A 22161-nucleotide genomic window follows, 5' to 3' on the forward strand; every position below is an offset into this window, starting at 1 on the left:
TAGAGCAGGCTGTGAGTCTAAGTTTTGTGGCTGATTGGTTACCTGACCTTGGCATTTCATAAACCAGCAACATTTCCAAGAATCATTTGAAAACTAACCCCCACTTAGTCCAGCAAAGTAGAGTGAACATGCCCGATCTTTTTTTGCCTTTGTTTGGAATTTTCATACTACAATATGAAAAGACTATAATCTAAGAATGAAATCCTTCAAATACAATACATTTAATTTTAGGGAAGAGTCCCTACATTGTCTTCTCCTAAAAAAAAAAAAAAAATACTCTCCTTTAGCACTGGACCTGTGGAAATTTTACCTTTAGGAAATCACTAGTAAGCAATACCACAAAGCTCCCTCTGCTCAGACCATTGCCTAAGTTAGCTCAGGTTGGCTCCTGTGTGCTTGATGCTCTTCTTAAAATTCTGGTTGAATGTCACTTAGTACTGGTTGGACCCTTGTTCTATAGTTTTGGTGGATGCTGCTACTATTATCACAATTCATTCATTATTCATTTAATTATTTAACCAACATAACCAGACCCAGGTCATATGCTGGAGAGAGAAATTTGCTACCCTCATAGAGCGTCAAACTCTTATTTGAGAGTTTTCTATTAAAAAAAGAAAAATTAAAACAAACATACAAACATTTTCTGTGCTATCAGAGTTTATATACAATACAAGCAGAAATTACAAAATGAATAGTTGTCTATAAATTCTGAATAAAAGCTTATTGGAGAACAATTTTGTCTCTCTCTTTACTTTGTACTGTTCAACTAAATCCCATAAAATAAAGATAATGTAGAAATTATTGAACTGGATAAAATTCTGACAATAAAATTTAAATAGCAGAATCAAATGTGATTTGGTGCATCAAAATCCCCAAAAAACAAAACAACAACAACAACAAAAACAAACATACAAAAAATATTTAGAGCATGTCCTGTCCAATTCACCAAAACAATTGTTCAGTCCTTCCCTTCTTCTTTTAAAATACCCCATATATTAACATCAACACAAATAAGTAAAAACAAAAGGAATGAAGAAAAATCTTCTTAGGGACATAGATTGTTCTAATTTATTTGGCAATAGAGAAACTAAGCAGGGCTGGGGCTGAGCTCAGTGGCAGAGCGCTTGCCTAGCATATGTGTGGCACTGGGTTTGATCCTTAGCACTGCATAAATATAAATAAATAAAATAATTTTTAAAAAATCCCACCACCCCCTTTATAAATATATTTAAATAAAAGGAACTAAGAAAACGTTTACCAAATAACTATTTTATTTTGCATTGTATAGACCCAGCCTTTGATTACTGGGTAAGAATTCTTGAGCTGATGAAGCTGAGAAATTACAATGTTTGCTTTAAACAGAATGGTTTGTATTCAAAGTCCTACTCAGTTAAGTTCAGTTGTTTGTGAATTTAAAATTGAAAGGCTTTTTATGTTATCCTTTTGATTTAGGGCCCATTTCAAAGGCCTGTTGCACACGGGATAAGATAAATTACTGTTCACAATTCCAAGCCCAAACCAAAGGGGTCTTCAGGCACCTTTGACACTGTCAAATTCTTGACATCGTGCTACTAGATGATGAACATTAAATAAATATTTGGTTAATGAATTAATATAAGTACAATTAATGAATTAAATTAGTGACCATATCCTGAGTTTTATATTGCTTTATAATTTATAAAGGAATTTCACATTTTTCCTCACAGTAACAAACGGTTAATTTTAGCATGTTGACTTCTACTTTAAAACTTTGAAGCCACCGTTTATGTCCTTGTACTGGAGTGAACACTCTAATAGAAATATGCTAGGAGGTGTGAATAACTAGAAAAACAGAAATGATAAAATGCATATGTAAAATTTAATGAGTAAGGTAAAAATAAATTACAGCCAGACATGGTGGTACACAATTGTAATCCCAGTTGCTCAAGAGGCTGAGGCAGGAGGATTGCAAGTTCAAAGCCAGCTTCAGCAATTTAGCAAGGCCCTAAGCAACTCAGCAAGACCCTGTCTCCAAATACAATATTAAAAAGGGCTGGAGATGTGGCTCAGTGGTTAAGGACCCCTCGGTTCAATCCCTGGTAGCTAAATGAATAAATAAATAAACGAAGAATCAAAACAGTGGTTTAAAACATTATGCTACAATTATTTTTATACAATCTGGGGCAGAGTTGACCCTTAAAGCAGATTTCCACCTATGATTAATGTTCAATGTCGTGTGTGTGTGTGTGTGTGTGTGAGAGAGAGAGAGAGAGAGAGAGAGAGATGTGCACACAGGCACATGTATTGTAGTGTTTCTATTCTTCTCAGAAATGTAGCCAAAACATCTAGAGCATTACCCCAGAGCTTTGGGACAAGTAACAAAGATGGCAGCCAACCATCCAGATGGACAGTAGTCTTTTGTCTTTTCCCTAATGGAAGCCATGGCTTTGACTCAGCTGAATGTCAGTGAAAGTAGTGGTGGCAATCCTCCCAGATAATCTATCTAAAGACCGCCAAACTGGCCTGCCATGCAATTCTCCCTTGCTAAGACTGTGGATGACATAAAGGCGTCCTTGAAGAAATGAGAGGTAAGAAACACACAAAGTAATTCACACCAAGCTCCCAGATAACCCAGCTCTCAGTTTTGTTCCAAGAGCTCAGACATCAGCCCTGATCATCACTTACAGTGGGTTCTAAGATGTCATATGGAAAAGGACATTTCTGCTACCCTAGGCCGATTGGCATTATATGAAGCTTGGTGAATGTTATGTTGGTGGTAAATTACTGAAGTCCTTGATTTTGTTGTTGCTGGTGTTGTTCTTATTTATTTGTCTTCTTGGATGGATTTTTTTTTAACTTTTTAAAATTTGTTCTAATTAGTTGTACATGACAGTGGAATGCATTTATACATTTTGATAGATCATACATAAATGGAGTGTAATCTCTCATTTTTCTGATTATACATATTGTAGGTTAGATGGATTTTTTAAATTAAATGCACTCACACTAAAGTGGAATTATAATGCAGTCATGGGGAGATTAAAAAAAATGTGTACATACAATGCATAAGTCCCTGAAAGATGTGTTCCTGTAGTGCACATGTACCTTTTAAGTTCTGCCCTGAAATCCTGAGTGCAGGAGTTCACAGTCCTGAATTATCTCCAGGTCACAATCAGGCTCTTTAGGATCTTATTCTTTCAAAATTAAGGGTTCAAAAATTTAAAAGGAATCTACAATTTGGAGGGAAGAAAGCCATTTGGGCTTGCCAGAAAACTTTATCAAGGTGATCTTGAAAATGGTAGAGAGCCATTTTAAATATCACATCATGGAGGACTCTGATTCCATAGAAGAAACATTCAGATTCAGTGGACTCCGGGTTTGGGTTCTTGCTTTGTTACTTAGAAAATAAATATCTTTAGGCAAATTACTTAATCCCTCTGAGCTTCAGTTTCCTCATGTGCAAATGTGGATACTAATACTGCATCACAATTTTATAAGGATATGATGAAATGACTACAGACAAAGTCTTTATAAGCTATGAAGGGATGTCAAAGTAGGCATTATTACCAGTGGTAATATTTTTATAATACTTAGTATTTTTATTATAAAAGTAATACTCATTGCAGAAATTTTACAATTATTTGAGTTGTAATGTGCTGACAACACAACTGCCGATCCTATTAAGTCTAAAGCATCTGCCTTACATTTATGGGGTTTGCAGCCATGCCTGCTCAGGCACTGCTTGGGAGCTCTGGATGACCACAGACTGCCCATAATGCCTAAGCTCTTAAGACCACTAAAATACTTTCCACCCAAAGACCCCTCAGAAATAACCAACCAGCAAAACTGCAGATATTGTAAAAATTGTGGAGCAGCCTGCCTACCAGAAAGAGACCTTTGGGAAAGAAATCAGGGGATGGAGCTCCAGTGCCAATCACCTGTTAACTCTTAACACTCCTGGGCCTCAGTTTTCTTATTACTAAAAGACCAGGTTGAACTGGATATTCTTTGAAGTAGATTCTGGGTATAGCTATGTTCAATCTAGTGTTGGTGGGTTCTTTGGGCACCAGTGGGGGCAAATCAAGAAGATGAGACCCATGTGCTGCCATATCAGGGTCCTTCCTACAATATTTCCAGGTGTCTTCAAGAAGCCTGAACAACACAGTCACTCCACATCACCACAAGATTGGGGAGGCTAGCTTGGTCAATAAATATTATGAGGACAGTGTGTTGCCCATTTCCTGAGTGGGTGTAAAAAACACACACACATGGCCAGAAATTTGAATTTAGTTATAGATTTTCTTCCAGGAGCTTAAGAAGTAGATAGATTAGGTGATAACATTAGGACTAAATGACAGGGAGAAAGAGAAGCAGTAAACATTGCTCCAGACAGCAGGTTCCAACCCTTGTCATGTTCTGGAATGGAAAGTCCTTAAATGGAGTGGAGGGTCTGAATGCTAACACACAGAGTTAATGTTGGAAGTCTTCAGCTCTAGTTCTACACTGATTAAAACAAGCTTTCCTAGGGGATTGACCTTGCCAGAATTTGCACACTCAAGGTCAAGGCAATTTACTGAAAATTTGGGTCAACTCTCATAATAATGCAAGAAAGAATATATTTTTTTATTCTTTTAAACTTGTTACCCAGATATTTGGTATCAGTAACTTGTATCAAATGGCTTTACTTTCGCTTTAGTGTGAGAAGAGCATATATCAGACTTTGAAAGACGTTGGAGCTAAAAAAAACAAGTGGTGATTAAACATGAATTCTTAAAAGCATAAGTAATCTAAAAAGTGGATTTCTTTAGAACATAATGAAATATAAGTTGAAAGGTAACTCACCAAAGTGACACTGTTCTTATAATATTACTGGAATCATCTTACTGACTGAATCAGTAATACACTATTTTTTTTTTTAATTAAAGGTAGGCTGATGTACTGACATTAAATCCCACACAAATATTCTGGTTATTTAAGTTTAATTTATTGTCATTTTACTGGAAATTTTCTCGTCTTAGTTCTTAAAAGGTTTTACAGGCTCAATTAGCACCTTTACTCCTAATAATCAATATTGATTTTGCTGTATTCATTTTAGATTAAAAACTTTTTACCTAGAACTCAAATCTTAACTGTTTTGAAGGCAACCTATCTCATTAAAAATATCAGGCTAATAGGGTAGACCTTCATTGCCATCTAGAAAATGATTAATTTTCATTTATTTAATTTGGGTTCTTTATTCAGAAAAGAAATTATAGTTCTGGGTCATATGGGCTCTTTGGGTTTGGAATTGGCAAAATGTTAAACAAGAATATGTGTATCATTTTACAGTAACTTCTTAAAATGGGGTAGCGGTGATTATTTTTAATCACATTGCAGATTCTGGTTTTAGCCTATTTATCTCTGTACTTTAATACACTTAATATATGTAGAAGCTTATTCTTCTCGTTAGAACTTCTGTTTATTTCCCAGGGCACATTGCCTGACTGGGGACCTCAGAGGTGGCTCCAATATGTTATGAGATGTCTTCCTAGAGAGAACAAGTGAATAGGAGAGAACAGTCATGGGTGATTCCTGATCATCCATTGGACTGTGACAGTGAGCTGGAATTATCCATTTTATTTGTTACATTATTATTATTATTATTATTTTTTTTTTTTGCCTTCATATGCCTGGTTTTCTCTGACATAGGACACACTGCATCTGGAACACAAACAATTCACCCAAACTCTGCAATTAACTCCTGCAAATTTTGTTAACATAGTTCCTGTGATTCTTTTTGTGGCATTCAATTTCATCTTCTTTTGAAATGTAAAAGATCAGTTTTTGGTTGTTTTTAGCATGCAGTGACACTAGGAGAAAATTAACAAGGTTTCTAAGGACTGCCTTTTCCAGTCACACATCTCACAAATATTTGAGCTACCTTGGGTTGGCCAGGAAATGTCTGCCGCCACATTAGTGATGTGATAATGGGCTTCACATATCACCTGGACGTTAATAGAATGAAATCACTTACTGCTTCTGAAAGCAGCTTTGTTCTGTACGCTGTCCTGAAGGTACTGTATGAGCACAGTGGACTTGCAAAGTCAGAAATAACCTAAACTCCTCTTTATCACTGGCGCCTGTGTGAGCATGTGTTTATGTGTGTGTGTGTGTGTGTGTGTGTGTGTGTGTGTGTGTGTTCCATCTTTATTTAATGGTTCTACTAACATTTAATGGAAATGTCAAAAATTCAGCTAGTTGCATAAAGTATTTCTGGGTCTCCAATCTGCTCCACTCAGTGACATGCAAAACTTCTAATGACCGGGGACCTCTAACTCAGCTGCAATAGCCCATCAAAGGTGCAACTTTATTCTCTCATAACAGCCTTGTAATGTGATCAGCAGACATACCTGCAAACGTTTCCCTGAGCTGTGCAGATGTGGCCATAAAAAAGGCATGAATGCCATTGTGTATTTCCTACTTTCCTCTGAAAATGAATTTGCTTTCTGATTATGGCAGAGCGGCTGCCATATAAAATTTCCTACAGGTGCACACCCACTTAAAGGAAAGCTGATCTATGAAAATTGGGAACTACAAAATGAGAACGATTCCAGGCTATTATTAATTTTATAGAAGCCCTTTGTTTTGTAAAGGTATTTGCCATAGAATTTTATAAATAAAAGGCTTCTCCAGTGTATTTGTGATATTCATTGATTAATTGAAATTAGATTAGATGCATAGGTGTTTTTCAGATAGACACCTGTCACATAAATTAAACATGGACACTCTTAAATAATTAGCTTTGTGACCTTTCTTTAGTTGGAAAAAATGTAACCTCAAATTGATTTGCTGTACAAAGTGTTTATTTAAAAATTGAATGTATATCTTTTACCTGAAAAAAAAAAAAAAAAAAAAAAAGGCCTAGAATTATGGTCCTCACAAAATAAAATGGATGGTTTCTAAAACTTCATTTTGAGTTTTTAACCTATTTCTCCTCCAAGGCACATGGGCTTGTGAATAGCATACATTCTTCATATCACATTCAAAGTCTAATCTGGTTTTTCTAAGCAATCACATGGATAGGTGTAAACAGATAAATAGTCGCCATACACCATTGACTGCCATGGCTCATTTTTCATTTTTTGAAATAAAAGCCCAAGAGAATTTTTGTCAGGATAAATTGGAGATAAAAAAAAAAAAGGTTCTCTTTTGAAGTGGATACTTTGATACTTTGAACGTGGCAGATTTGTGGGGAATTTTCTTTTGCCTGTGACTCCTTTTAAGATCTAGAAGGCTCTACAAAATTGGAATTTGGTATATTACTATAAACAGTGTTTATCTGACCCTGAATTAAAGAAGTGCTTTTGAAGCAGAGCTAGAGTTGGTTTAGGTTTTGTAATTTCAGATATATTATCAGGTTTAACACTAAATTTAAATGTTATAAGTTAGCTGACATTTCCCTTAATTAGCCCAGCTACATTCCTATAGAAAAGCTAAAAATATGAATACTTACATTTCTTTCTACAGTCGTCTAATTACATTATTATCTGAAATAATACCTCCCTAATGATTCTTTGAACAATACTGCCTGTGTTTTCTTCCTCCGTGCAGACTTTTCATAAATAACACAGTCTACATCAAAGCAAACAGTACGTTCAGCAAGTGTTGCAATACAGAGAAAGGCAAGTTGCAGAAAACAAATGAACCAAACCTGTATTCTTAACAAGCTTCTAGACCCCTTTAATGCAGAACTCACAATAGGTGGGTATATTGTTCATTGGAGTATTTTAATATTTCTTTCATACAATGTCATCCATCAACTATCCAAAGAAGGCAAATTACTCACAGGGAAGAATCTGAAGAAGCACAGAAATATTGAACTACATACCATGGCATCACAAGGGTAAAATATGCAGTGCATAATATCAATACAACTACTAATGACTAATAAAGGAAACACGGTTGCTAGATTAATGGTCATATTAAAAACAGACCTTTTTATTTAAGGCCAAAGGGAAAAAGGCCTATCAATTCTGAGCTATCTTCTTATTTAAAACAAAATAAAACAATACTTCTAGCAAATCCCTCTAGACAATTTAAATCCCATATAAGATATACCAGAATTAAAGAGCATTACATGGACTTTTGGATGGCACAGCTGCAGAATTATTATCCATTGTAGTATAGGAAATAATTTTTCCTCTTGTCTAGAGTTGGCCCCCTGTGCTCACCAGAGCCAATGTTTAACTCATTCCAACGGTTTAGTGAGGCTTGATGTGTTGTCTTTATTTTACCAAAGGATTCTGTTCAGAGAATTACATGGCAGCAAGGTGACATGCATGGTTCTTTAATACGATCTTCTTTATTTTTCAAAATTCCATTTCTTCTTCATTCATTTACTCATTTCTTTAAGAATCCCTTGAATTCACTTCAAGAAAAAAAAAAGAAAGAAAAAAAAAATCCTTATACGTGCTGCATGCCATGCACCCATGGGCATAAATAACAAGATGTGAATTCAAATACACATCCTTTTCCCATTTGTTTCCATTCTCAGTGCCAACTTTGGCTCAATAAACAATAACCTTCAGCTTACTGTGAAGGAAGCATTTAGTACGTAATGCACGCGGAGTGGTACCCGTCCAAGAATGAGACTCTTCAGAATGGCCGAGAGTGAGAATGGAAGGGAAACTCCTGAGATTGGGGCACAAAAAGAGGGTGGTTTCGGACTCTGCTGAAGCAATAGCAGCAATGATGAGTCAGGAAAAACTTCAAGCACAGTTTTGCTGATCACTTTTAAAGCCATGCCCCAAGAATAAGCGAGAAGATATTCATGAAATAAAGAGTTGAAATGGATGTAGAATTGAACAAGAACTGAGATGGCCCGATTCATTCCTTTTTGCACGTGATCCTCAACTTGTGTAACAATAGAGAAGCATTAATCCTTTCCACATTGTTCAAAAGCATGTTTCAAGGATTAAAGAATTCAAGGTGGCAAAGGATCAAATTGCTATTTGTCTAAGACTCTTTGTAACTATCAAGGTATCATACAGCACACTGGAAGAGCTTATTTATTGAATCCCCAATTGAATTGGCCTCAGAGAGTTAATACAACATCCATGGTGACAAATTTACTCACCACAAATGAATTGCATTAGTTCCATTATTTGTAAAGCACTTTCCCATCTGGGAGGAAAGTTGTAGTATAAATCCCATTCTTTTCAGGATCTTGGCTAGGGAAGTTCTGAAGAAATTGGATTAACCTTTTATGAGCTGAGAAAGTCAGTTTTTTTCCCCTTCTATTAATTTGCTAAGTATACACAATGAATATATGGCAGGTGGCAGAGGACAAACACAGGGGAAAAGAGGAGGGCCCTTTGTTTCACTCAGTCCTCTGGAGGCTGTGGTTTCACAAGATTTGAGGTTGACTTTGGCTTAAAAGAGTGGCCCAGAGTTAACAACTTAGAAGAATCATTTTAATTGAGACTTACTTTCAGATCCAAAAGCATCTCAAAATTTTAATAGATTTAGCATGTTCTCAGAGTTCCAAAATCTTAGCTTCCTTACTCCTAAGCATTTTGACAAAACCAGTATTATATAATCTCAGGTGTAGCTTCAAGCCATAAGGTGGCCATTGTTCACTGTTTGACTCTGGCCACACTAATTTATTTCACCTTCTGAGCCTCAGTGGCATGCTCTATAAAATGGGAATAAGAAGAGTAGCACATCAGAGGGTTTTGGTAAGATCAAAAGGATGCTGCGTGTCCTATCTCCTAGCACTCTGGTTGGCACATTGTAAACCCTCACCAAGTGTTTGCTTTTATGGTTGGATGGGACTTTTCACATGTGTGACACAAAGTTTCTGTTTGGCTAGAAATGGTGCCTGAGTGGTCTGTGAGAGTTTAATAAACATTAGTTCAACTCCCTGACATTTAAACAGTGAACTTCAGACAGTTTTGCTGAATTCTTTTGACACATTAAGCCCATTAATTTTAAATATTGTTCTGGATACTAACCTGGATCCATTCATCCATTCATTCAGAGAGTACCAAGTTAGGGTACTCACTTTGTGGGCAGGTCCTGTGCCAGGCCCTTGAAGAATAGAAAAGAGAGTCCTCATCTTTTAGAAAAGGGAAAACACGTGGAATTCCTCTTAAAACAATATAAAGCACATCAGCTCATACAGATGAGCTGTTAATGAATTGCATATAATTTGATTGTTAGATTAATATCTTCCACTTATTGGAGGCTCTGCATAGGCTGAGTACTATGCTAAGAGCATTACAAAAATTCTCTTATTTAATCTGCACGGAGATCCTAAAAGGCAGATGTTATTATTCTAAATTTTCACCCAAGGAATCTGACTCCACAGTCTATACCCTAGACTACTATCCTAAAGTATCATACTAAGATAATATTGATTGCTAACTCATGTTTTAAAAATACTAACTGCTCAGCTTCTCCAGTACAGTCTGTTCTCTTTGAAGACTTGATCCTTATAATTTAAAAAATGTTGCATATTAATTATACAGAATAGTGGGTTTTATCGTGGCATTTTCAGGCATGCATATAGCATAATATGATCAATTTCACTTTCTAAAACTTCCCCTTCCTCTACATTAGTGGTTTCCCTTTGACTTTCATGACAACATTCTTGTTTTGTTGTCTCTCTAGCTTCCACATATGAGAGAAAATATCTGATACTTTTTTTTTTCTCCAAGTCTGGCTTATTTTGCTTGATATGATGCTCTTTAGTTTTATCTATTTTCCTAAAAATGACATAATTTCATTCTTCTCTATAGCAGAATAATATTCCATTCTGTACATACACCACATTTTCTTTGCCCACTCCTTCACTGACAAACACCTAAGCTAATTCTGGAACTTGGTTATTGTGAATTGTGCTGTGATAAGTGTGGGCACCTGTGTATGTCTATAGTACACTGACCACAGTTCTTTCAGATAAATATCAAGGAGTGGTATAGCTGGATCATATGGGATTTCTATTTTTAGTTTTTTGAGAAACCTACATACTGTTAATCCTTATACTTTGTCACCATACTGTGTTGATCACTCTTGCAACTGTATTTATTAGGTGTCATAATTCCTTAAACTTTCATCACCAATTTCCAATTTATAGACCGGTGTTATATGTTATATGTTTTGTGCCTCGATTTACTGAAAGAATTACAGAGTTCTCACTATGTAATCCAGGCAGGGAAGTCACTTCTATCCTCAATTTGCTGCTAAGGAAGTTGGGTCTCTTATTGTGTCACTCCACTTATGGGAAGGACCATGTATAACTCAAACTGAGGTCTTTTGATCCCAATAAATAATGAAATTATCTTTAGTCTTTTAAAAATGAGAAAATGCATTTTATGCAATTTAGACAACCAAAGAATCTTTAACCCTACTGAGTAAACTGACATCATCCCTTGGTAGGCAGCTCACTTCTAGTTCATTCGGTCAGCATCACTGATGGTCTCCCTGGGGCTAAGCATTGTCAGGGAGTCAAAAACAAAACACAGAATCTGACCTCCAGGAACTTATTTGAAAGGGGAGATTGGCATTTTTAATCAAAGGCTTAATAAATAAATATGATAATAATATTAATAATAATTGGGGAATTGAGGGAATCTGTGTAGCTGGCTTTCAGTCCCTATCAAAAAAAGGTGACTATCTTAGCAGGGGAGGAAGCTCATGTCGAACAAATGCAAAGTTGGTTTACTCCTCTGGTTATTGGGGGAGGCATTAAAATAGAATTAAAACAAACGTTTTTGCCTACTTCATCTTTTCTACCAGTTGTTTTGTTTTCACAGAGACATTATGAAATACTTCATGAATTCAAATGAAAAATTTCATACCCTAAATTAGAACATTTGAAGTTCATATTTTCAATATTTTCATATTAGCATTACACACATTTTAAAGCTATTCTACGTTGTTCAACTACTGCACTGAAAACAGCTCCAAGTAGTGCCCTTAGCAGTTTCCCTTTAAGAAAAGATTTCAGGCCTGTTTCTCAGATGGTCATTCAGTGATACAAACCTGTAGGACTGAGATAAATTGCTCCTGGAAACATTTTCCTCTTGGAAAATCACAGATGAGACTAAATGAGACATTTTATATATATAGTAGCAAACAGTCATAGGTACATTTCATTTTGAAAGTCCCATCTGTCTTACAACCCAAACAGGTTTTGACACTGCAGAGTGATTGCAGCACTTCAGGACCCAGGAGGAACTAGAGATACAGGATAGGATGCCAAAGAACTTGCTACATTTTTACCATGTGGGTATTTTTAAAAAGCAGACCTATAATTAAATATGTAATTATGTCCTTTGATCTACATGACCACTGTATTTTGCAGAGTATAACTTGAATACCCCAACCCTGCATTTAAGTATAACTGCAGCTTTTAACAACAAAAGAGAACCAGCAAAGCTTTTTGCTAGGATTAGAATTTTAATTGATATCATTATAGCTAAAAGTTTGAACATGATGGGAATAATGACTCTGGTGTTTCTCAGCACCTTATTATTCATTTTACATCTTTATGTCAGCTATGTGCTCAAGTCCACAGAGTCTGTAATATTTAAATTAATAATGTAAATTTAACTATTGCCATTAAAGCAAAGAGCTAATTAGGTCCCTGCTTGCTGACTAGCAGTGTGATGCAATGACTAAAATGGTTTGCACTGATAGCTAACGCTGCCAGGAAAATGTGAATTGAGTTCACTTGAGATTAAAACCCTCCAAGATTCCAAAAGAGGGGAAAATAAAAAGTGTCTCATCCCATTTTTCTTATGAAAAAAAAAATTTCATGAAGAGATGCAAATAGCTTATCAAGCAGCTGATAGCAAGGTATCTGAGATGTTATGCAATTATTTTGTGCCTCTCAGTGACTTTTCTTGCAAACACTGTGAAGAGGCAGCTTTTCTCAGTTAGACTGTGTGCCTTCTTCCATATTTTCACATTCTAAGCTAGTGAGGCCAGGAGCTGAACTTTACCTGCTTATAAACACTTCTTTTAAATAAACCTTAGCATTAAAAAAAATTAAAGGTTAAATGGCATTCTTATTAATCATTATTCTCAACTTTAGTAAAACAAACCAAAAATAGCAGAAATGGAGAGGAGAGGCAAAATAAAGCGTACTTCAATTTGGGAAAGTAGAGTCTGTTTTGGAACTTCTAGAAACAGAAAAAAATAGTGCAGAAAGACATACAAGGAATAAGTGAGCACCTTCATTTAATAGAGGAAAGTCTAATGATTGTCAGAAACAAAGCAAGGACTTTCTTATACTTAGCTTCCTCCTGAAGTGAGTGTTGGCTTGCTGGCTGCTACAGACTGCCTGAGTGGAGCTGCTTCTAGAATGTGGGGCAGGCAGCCCAGCTTCTCTCTCCTCTCCCTAGTCTCTGACACAAGAGGTAGGCTGTTTGAACATCTAATGGAGAATCCAGGCTGATCAGGTGGTTCTGTCTGAAAGGTACACGGGACAATAATTGGATGTGAAACAGAAAAAGGGAAATTGGCTCAACATGCTGTTTAAAAATAAGCTTTGAATTTTAAAAAAATAGTGAACATTGTGTTCATCCGAGAGTTTCATACGTCATGTGAGATGACTCCATTTTTAAAAGCAATGCTCTTACTCTAAGGAAACAGATTATTTAATTGAATTGCTACGACCTAACACCATTAAATATTTGCCTCATTGAATTTCATCAAATGACAGTCCATACATCTGTGCTAACGAGTCCATTTGTTAAGAGTATTTTCTCATAGCAAGTTTTCTCATGTTCTTCTGTTTTCTCAAAGCTTCTCTTTCTCAGGCTTCCCTTTTCCACAATGTTATAACATGAGTCTTCAAGGATAAACTGTTCTCATTGCCCGTCATTGTAGAAGGCTTTCCTGTGAGGAATGGCGGAAGAACTGTACCAGAAGAATTTTTTGCCTTTATCTCCAGTTCAGCAAGGAACTGCACCCAAGTGACACAATAGGGATCTTAATTACTAAAAGGCTATGTTTGCTAAAGGTGTTGGTCATATTATTCTTCTGGAACTTATCTACATGGCAGCAATAGTTTATGTTTCAGGCCAAAAATTACTTTTTTAAAAAATGGATTATTTAGATTGCTAGAGGCAATGTTGTGTTATGGTTTGTAAAAATAACAACTGCTGAGATTGTTATATTGAGGTTATGATGGTTTCACACATGATATCATCTAATCCTTAGAACAATCTTCTGATGACTTTGAAGTCAGACATATCAGTTGCATTGCTTTGGAAGTTAGTTTCCTTATCTGTAAAACAGGGTGATAATCCCTCTTGGGCTTCTTGTAAGGATAAAATAAAATTATATATGTAAATAGACTAACAGCATAACCCACAGCCTTCAGTAAACTGAGCTTATTATACTCATTTATCAGGAAGTGTGAGGTTGTCTTTTCTGTGCTACCTGGTAGCTATAGTCAAAGTGTCATCTACTTATTTTGCACATGGTTAAGTAAAATTGACTGGTTATTTTGCATGTATCCCCTTTTGCAAAGAGGTCATATTATAAAGGCCATTGCATTTGTTTGTTCTTTCAAATCTTCCTTCTTTTTAAAATTACTGTAGAATGCTTCAGAAAGTTCCCACTAGACCCTCAGTACTGAGATTAATATTCCATTGATTGGCTGTATCTGTATGAATGAACCACAACTCTATGGGTAGATGTTTATATTGTTGTCAGTTTTGGAGTATCTTAAATAGTATTGTGGTTAATATATTTATATTCACTTTTTCCTACATTCTGGATGTTTTCCTTAGGACAATTTCCAGAAACGAGATAGATAACTGAGTTGAAAAAATGTATTTTTGTGTCTTGATTGTTTTTCAGTTTACAATGCATTATATGAATATAGTTTCATCAAACTCTAGCCTAAGAATGAATTATTTTTTTCTTATGGAAAATCTGTAACTCAAAAATGTTTGCTAAAAGATAGCACAACATCAAATGATATAAATATCTGTTGGAAAATAAAACAATAAACTCTGTCCCCAAATTCCCAAATATCCTTGGATGTTGACAGACAAGGAAATATTACCATGTTGGACACAGGACCTATAGATTGGAGTGAAGAAATTTATATCAAATCACAGGAACCACAAGAAAACAAGAACTTTTTACCAGAGTCCTCCTGAAGTAGCTTATTCTGTACTTAGATTGTTTTATCAAGGTTTCCTGAGCTTCCATTTTACAGCTGAGAAAACTTACTAGCATCTGGAAGTGTGCATATGAAAACAAATTTTCCAAGGGGAAGGATGGTTATGATAAGAGGATTTACCTTTGAGACTCTGGTGTCACAAAAGCAGTTGGGAGTATTAAATGTGTCTGGTACCAACAAGTGTCTTGGAAGTTTTCCCACTGATTTTCCTTTGGGGATATTGGGAAGAGCCCAGGGGCTTACTTTGACTCATTGGTGAGATGTTATCTTGGGACTGTCTAAGGGAGGGAAATTAAGGGGAGAAAGAATGAAAGCCAGTTTAAGAAGGATGACTATGAGGTAGAGTAAGCAGAGCTCTCAGCCTCTGTATTTCAAAGTGGAACCTTAGTACTATCCCATTAAAAGACTCTATTGGAAAGTCCCTGGTGCTCTCAAGATAAAGCCCAAGCTTCATCTTTGTGCTCAGGTCTTTAGAATTCTTCTCTTTCTTGGGTGGCCACTACCTGACCCTCTTTAAATACACTGGGTCTCATTGACCCATTTTCATTCTAGGATTATCTAATTCTTGCTTTGAGAACTCCTTTGCTTTCAGAGACTTTCTCCTTTTTCATCCTGGGGTTGGCTCCCTACATGCCACCTCTTCCAGGACACATTTTCTACCACAAACGACCCAGTCATGCTTCTCTTTTATGGTCCGCTTTTAATGCTTATGTATGCTTTCCCGTGGGTTGAATGCTTCTCCTGTGGATTGAAATTCCCTTTCACTTACCAGTTTCCTCTCTAGGCTGCAAGCTGGCTGGAGAGTAGGGGCTGCGTCCTATTCCATTTTCCATCTCCAGTTCTTAGAAAAGTGTTTGACTGAGAGAAGGCCCTTCATAAATGTTTGTTATTGTGGAAGTCCTGACCCTGACTGCTTCCTTAGAAGTAATGCACTAATACTGAATGCACTAAAAGTACAGGGATTAGTAGCCCATATATTTGTTTTACTGAGTTGCAGGCTGCATGAATACCAATGTCACCCTGCTACTTGTGCTGTCTGTCTCGTCTCTCTTTTTAAGCGTGTGTATGACACCCCCACACACATAACCACATGGTTATTCAGCTACATTTTTTAACTAAAATCTTGTCTGTAACACCACTTATGCTCAGAAGTATTCTTTACACATCCACTGTGCATTTATTCAGAAAGCATGACTATTAACTTTGCTAACTGATCACATTAAACTCAAAAGTAGCTGATAATGTTCCATCCTCCTTCCATCCTAAGAAGCTGAGTTTGAGCACATAAACCCACTGAGAGGCTCCTCAGAACCACCTCATTGATTGGTGAGTGAGCAAAAGGATGTGATTTTATTGTGGTTGGTTCCCAAACCCAGGCAAGACCTGAAGAGATAAACCCCAAATGGATCATAGACACAGCCTATTATTTTTGGGATGGCTGCGGCTGTCCCCAGAGTCTTGGAAATCATCAATGAAAAATGCAATGTACTTTTGCAAAATTAGGCAAATGGTTCAAGTTCAGAGAGTGGCTTTGTTTACAGCCACCTGGTGACATTTTCTCAGTCCCTGGATAGAAAGAGGGAGCCACAGCTTACCATCTACCTCCTGCCCTCTTAACCCATGGCTTGTTACATTAAGGTAGGGAAGTTTTATGTGTATAATTTGTGAAGTTCTCTTGAGCAGACAGTGCTATATAAATGTGCAATGCTGTTATTAATAATAAAGGTTGGCTAACCTAAGAATACTGTAGAATTAAAGTAATGAGATTCTATTTTTAGGCAGACTTGCCAATAACATGCAAGTATGATAAGGCTGTGATTTAAAGCTCCCGTTAGCCTTCCACAGCTCTAAAGAGCACATTTTCTGGGCCGCCCGCACATAGTAGTCAGTGCACAGAGCTCTATTAAGGCTAATGGCAGCTCGGCTTGGAATCCGAGCATGCCCAGCTAAAAATAGGCCTAGGTCTTTCAGACATGGGAGTGTGTCTCACAGACAACCTGCTTTCACAGAATATAGATCGGCCTCTCAGGCACCTTGCAAATCCCGATCACTGTCTTTGAAACAATCAAAAAAAGCCTCTAGAATGTGCTGTGAAATTTTTATACATTTGCAATTATGTGAAGATATAGGATGTGTTTGGGAGACTCTGTTATGTTGGTTTTCAGAGAAGAGAAGATATTTCACAGAGGCCTGGGTTCAAAGTGATTCATAACTAGAAAAGGAGTCCCACTCCTCAGGAAAAAAAAAAAAATAATTAGCTCTTTCTCCACTAATGTTCAGGTCAATGCTTTGTCAATAACAGTAACTCTTCTTCACCAATTTAGTGCAGCCTATAAAGATCATTATGACTCATAATTACAGATGCAGATTTATGTCAAAATGCATATATAAATCTCCAGTTCTAGCGATGGGTCACCTCTTATCAGAAAGAAAGATTTGTGTAAGGAGACACTCTCCTTGATCCCTCTGGGTATTTTTCTCTTTCCATTTTGGGGGCAGAATTATAAAGGTTTGCTTTCAATGACACAAATATGACCCAGGGCACGTTACAGATTCACAGCCGAAGGGAGTAAGGAACTGACGGTGGTGGTGGGCGATGGGGGAAGGGTGATGGAGCAGTGGAAATATGCTTTCTGGGGTTATTGTTATCTGGCTAAATGAAGAGCACCTTATTAACACCTGCAGGCCAGACACTGCCAATCAGGGGAAAGAGGGGTATCTGAACAGAGGGAGATGGGTTTAAAATGACTGAGGCTTGTCAAGGCTGAAGTGTACTGCTTGATTTTGGACACAGGTCAGTTACTACTGATGAATTATCAAATTCTGTACCACCCCGACTGAGCAAATGAGATGTCAGTTTGGCCTTGCCAAGTATTTTGAGTTCTGATGTATTTCCTTCTAAGAAATCTGAATTTTTGAAACATTAGTGGGTCTCTAGAGAACAACCCCCCTGACAATAGAGGGGCAGGATTTTCCAGCACCTCTATGTGTGCTCATGAAACAACCAAAAAAATTGCTGGCCCTTCTATTTAGTAACTGCCTTAATGCTGGATTTGCAAGATTACTATGAGAATTTCCCTAAATTCCACCTTTTTTTTCTGCCTGTATCTCTCAACCATATATATCTAAAAAGACAATAGATGTTTATTATAGCAGTTATAGGACAGTGTTAATAAAGATGAATAGAAAGATAAATACTCATCCTATGACCCAACAATTCCACTTTTGGAAATATACCCAAAAGGAGCGAGTGCATACATCTACAAGTGGACCTGTACAAGGACATTCATCACAACTTTATTCATGACAGCTCAATCCTGGAGACAACCCAAGTGTCCATCAACAGGCAAATTGATAAACTGTCATATATGTGTGCATTCAGCAAGAAAAAGCAAGTACTGATGCCCACACAACATAGATGAATCTAAAAAGTGTTGCATTAAGTGAAAGAAGTCAGACACAAAAGAATTCATGCTGTGGAATCCATTTATATGAATTTCAAGGACAGGTAAAACTAATCCATGAAAACAAATCAGAATACTAGCTACTTGCATGGAGCAGAGGGTTATTGACTAGAAAGGTACACAAGGGAACTGTGGACGATGAAAATGTTTTATATCCTAATCTGGGCAGTGGTTAACATGGTCTATACATATGTAAAAAATTCATTGGGCTGTACTCTTAAGATTTGTGCATTTTACTGTTTGTAAATTATAGCTCAATAAATATAAGTTTAAAAAGCTATGTGAAAAAAATACATGGAGAAAAGTTCATTTTATATGAGCAATCATGAGCAAAGAAAAAAATCATGTAGACATTCTAAAGAGTAAATGAAAATGGATAAATGAAAAAATGTGAATCTTTCACGTTTTCTCATTTTTATCACAGGACATGAAAATGCTGGGACTCAGGTAACTGAAATCATTACTGGATATGCTTAGGAATTCGCTAAGAGTTTTTCATGGGCTTATTTTCAGAATATTCCTCTTAAATTAGGAAATGCTTCATTTGCAGTTTCTCCTTAGAAAAGGGTGTTGTTTAAATATAAATAATCAGGAAATAGAAATTCTCAGTTGATTCATCACTTGTCTGAACAAGAGATCAATTAGTTAATGAAACTGTTGTCCTTCACCATACATACTTCAAAAATGTATTTCATCCTCTTGAATATTTAGATTAATTAAGGTAGGAAGCTATGGTGTTTTTAATGACAAAAAATGATACTAATTTTGCATTTCCTTTTTTTTTGTATAAAGCACGTCGGTCTTTTTGCATTTGTCTCATGCTGAAGACTTTCAAGTACATTTTTAAAAGAAATCTTCATGGGGTACTTGCCTTCCTGTGTCAATAATGAAACAAGGAATCTTAATTTTTACGAATGGTCATAACAGAACTTCCACATGGCATCTGCTACTCGTTATTCAGTTGACATTTCCATCTCTGGAATTCTAAGGTTTGTCTGAAATGGTTAGTGACATTTATAAAATGCTTGCTAAATTTCAAAATGGGCCCTAGAGATCATCAAGTCCTTCCTCCTCATTTAAGATGAGGAAATGGAGATCAAGGAAGGTTAAGTGGCTTGCCCAGGCTTGGCTTCTCTGCAGACTTCTTGTGTAGAGTGTGGATGCCTTCCTTGAACTTCATGACATTGGTAGATTTTATGATCATAGTTTGTGAGCACATGCACATTGCGCAGAATGGAGAGTTCAGATAACAAATGTCTATGGGACCAAGAATAGGACCCAGTCATGGATTCTATTTCCAGTCTCTGGTTTCCCACAGTGCAGCCCCTATCATGCACTTTAGGGTAAGCCTGTGTATCTCCCTTATTAGTAATAAGGTGCCTAGAACTCCAGGAACCAGGATAAGGGACAAAATGTGGCTTGGGACCTGCATTGACTATGTTCACATCTCCTTTCTCTACTTACTAGCTGTGTAATTTGCAGTTCAAATCTCAAGTTCTTCTTCTGTAAAGTGGGGATAATCTTACCTAGGGTTTTTTTTTTTTTAATTATATGACATAAATCAACTTTACATTTTGGAATTTTAAGAAAGACAATTATACTTTATCTTATTTTTTGTGGGTTTCCTATTTTCACTTCCTTGCACATGCAGTACACTGAACTGAGTGCCCTCCTCTTTCTGTCATATCCTCTGTCAAACCCACTCTAAACTCCAGCTCCCTCCTCATGAACTATATTGTCCTCCACTCAGCCCACATCTGTCTGATTTTCCATTGCATGCATAGCTCTGAGTACACATTTTAGCACCTAATTATTTTGGCCTTATGATGTCCTTCAATTATTTTATATGATGTAAGCTTTCAGAAGGCAAGGACCGCATAAAGTATTTCTTTTGCATCTTTAACGGAATCTAGTATAGTGATGGGACATGGAGAAAATGCTTGAAAGTCATTTTGAAAAAGGAATGAAAAGAGAGTAATTTCAAAATATTAAACATTGACCCAAATGATGGCTGGTGAACTGTTTGGTGATATTCTAAATTATCATATTTTAAAATATATTTTACACAGCAAGAGCACTATCATCCCCTACTCTCCTCACAAACAAAAAAAAAATCCAAACAAGAACCAAAAAATGAAACAAAACAAAAATTCTTGCCTGGAGTGGAGTTGTGATTTCACTATAATCCTAATTCTGAAAACCGGGTGTTTTCTTTCAGTTCTGTTGGAGTACATGCAATATAGCATCAAGACCAAAGCCCTGCTTTGAATTTATGTGTCAGATAAGGACCCAAGGCCAAGAAGAAAATATGAAAATTATCTCCAACTCATGTTCATAGTTGTATTCTTTTAAATAGTAGCACATAATAGAGCCATCAAGAAATACATTTCCATAATGAAATTCGTTATTTTTGTATAATTAAAATTCACTAATAAAAATACAATAGCAAAGTTAAGTTTATGGTATTGATTTTATATATACCTATATCAGAAATACACACACACACACACACACATACACACACATCAGAAAATAGAGATTGTTCTGTAAAATGCTTTTAAGAAAGAACCCCAAGTCTTGGACTTTTATGATAAAACTGTACCTTAGCTTCTCTTTTGGATCCTATGATTCCCTGGCATCCATTTTACAAAAGATCTTTCTCAAGAAGAGCTAAGAATGTAGAATTGTTTGCCAGACACGGAGGTGCACACCCATAGTCCCAATTATTTGGGGAGCTGAGGAAGGAGGAACACAAGTTTGAGGCCAGCCTGGGCAACTTAGCAAGAGCCTGCCACAAAATAAAATTTTAGAAAAAAGCTATGGATGTAGCTCAATGGTGAAGTGTCCCTGGCTTCATTCCCCAGTATCAAAAAAAAAAAAAAAAAAAAAAAATATGAATGTAGACTTGTTGGGACCATTACCATTTCCACTGCAACTCTAACCTTCTCAAGTCCTTGGTCCAATTTTATGATTTATTTAAACAATAAGTATTTTTCCCAGTTAATGTGAATTCATTGCTCACCTCAGGCATCTGAATTTTAATTTTTGTGTAATTTCTAGGTAGTGCCAAGATATCCTAACTGCCAGAAGAAACAAAGCACTTACTAGGACACCACTCTGTAGAAAACTTTGCTAACCTCATTTGTTCATTCAGGGTGCCAATATTTGGCTGCAATTTTGTTAGAAAAAGGTATGAAATCTACATAGCTATGTAACTATAATATAAAGGGTGCTTCTGGTGTTTTCTTTTTAATTTTTAATTGATAAATAAAAATGGTATATACTTATAGCTTACAACTCGATAAATATATATACATTGTGGAATGACTCAATTAAGATAATTAACATAAGCATTACTTCACATACACGTTATTTTTTGTGGTCATAATACTTAAGATCTACTCTGTTAGCAATTTTCAAGTATACCAGTCATTATTATCAACTATAATCACTGCATTGTAAATAGATCTCTTGAATTTATTCCTCCTTACTAAAATTTTGTATCCTTTGGCTAATATCTCCTCAACCCCCTTCTCT

General features: G+C 36.3%; 1 long non-coding RNA gene across 1 annotated transcript in view; it reads left to right on the plus strand.

Moving 5' to 3' along the window:
* Nucleotides 1-22161, plus strand: part of LOC124980269 (uncharacterized) — a 55105-nt gene that overhangs the window by 27357 nt on the left and 5587 nt on the right. The gene's annotated exons all lie outside the window — the stretch shown is intronic.

The sequence above is a fragment of the Sciurus carolinensis genome, chromosome 3, assembly GCF_902686445.1.
Source record: "Sciurus carolinensis chromosome 3, mSciCar1.2, whole genome shotgun sequence".
In the NCBI taxonomy this organism is placed as follows: domain Eukaryota; kingdom Metazoa; phylum Chordata; class Mammalia; order Rodentia; family Sciuridae; genus Sciurus; species Sciurus carolinensis.